Raw genomic sequence first — 1,403 nt, 5'->3', positions numbered from 1 at the left:
ATTTCCCAGTGTTATCTATGTTCAGACTTCTCAATCCGAAGTAGTTCTTGGGGGGTCCCTTGATAGAGCTGGTTTTAGTGTCTATTAGGATCACAGGGAAGCTGGGGGCAGCATGACTGTTTAAATGCTGGTCTCATGGTTCTGTGGATTTTATAGGTCTGGAGCTGAGCTCAACTGAATCCAGGCACCAAAGGGGCACAGCTGGACCCCCTCTCATGCTTACAGGACTCCCTACCATGTGTTTCTGAACTCTTAGAGAGCAGGGTCTATGCAGTGGGTGGGAGCTAGTCATCTGGTTACCAGGGAAGCATGGAGGAAAAAGAAAACTCACACCTTTTCCTTACCTCCCGCGTATCTGCTGTGCCAGGGCTCCTTCTGCTGCCTAAGCTGCTCACAAGATGGTTGAGCTGCATCTGGTCAACAATTCACCAGTCAGTCTCCCTCTCTTGCTGTCCTTGGTTGGTCTCTCTTCCCAACAAGCACTCCATTCACCTCTGTAACATTTCTTCTGAAGTCCAGGATGCCAGAATTTTCATGTATGTCTGTTTTATTTAATTTTTCGCATCTTTGTTGTAGAAGGTCCATGTAGTGTGTCTGCCTAATCTGCCATATTGCTAGAAGTCTTGCCATATTCTTTTCAATATATGCTATGCCATATTTATTTAAAAATATCTCACTGTATTTGTAATACTTAAGAAGTACCTAGATATGAACTGTGTAATTAGAAAATTTTCAATTTAAAGGAAAAGAGAAAAAGAGAATCCATTTCTATAAACTTCTGAAGTCAAAATATTGAAGACCACCCTCATTTATATGTCCTAGATAAATTACCCTTTTAAATTATACTAATAAATGCATAGCTGTCATTTCTGGTTGCAAATGTCAGAAAATATAGCTATTCCTATGTTCAGTATTTTTTGTTGTTATTATTACTGTTGTTAAGTGGCCTTGAGTTCGTTCCAATTCATAGTGACCATATGCCCAACAGAATTAAACACTGCCTAGTTCTGCGCCATCCTCACTATTGTTATTATGCTTGCATCCATTGCTGCGGCTAGTGTGCCAATCCATTTCATTGGTATTCTTGCTCTTTTTCGCTGACCCTGCACTTTACCAAACATCATGTCCTTCTCCAGGACCTGGTCACTCCTGATAATATGTCTGAAGTATGAGAGATGAAGTCGTTCTATCCTTGCTTCTAAGAAACGTCTTCTAACACAGATTTGTTTGTTCCTCTGGTAGTCTATGGTATTTTATCTCAAATACTTGTCTCTAAGAAAATAGGCATTAAGAATTTCTTGAGTAATTAAATAGTACTTTGATGTTAAAGCAAAGCATCTGAACAAGACTAGAACCACATGAAAGCAGTAACAGTGATCAAAAGTTTGGTAACTTAGTGGAAA

The sequence above is a fragment of the Chrysochloris asiatica genome, unplaced genomic scaffold, assembly GCF_000296735.1.
Source record: "Chrysochloris asiatica unplaced genomic scaffold, ChrAsi1.0 scaffold00221, whole genome shotgun sequence".
Classification (NCBI taxonomy): domain Eukaryota; kingdom Metazoa; phylum Chordata; class Mammalia; order Afrosoricida; family Chrysochloridae; genus Chrysochloris; species Chrysochloris asiatica.
The sequence above is the reverse complement of the archived record's forward strand: the minus strand, read 5'-3'. Positions refer to the sequence as shown.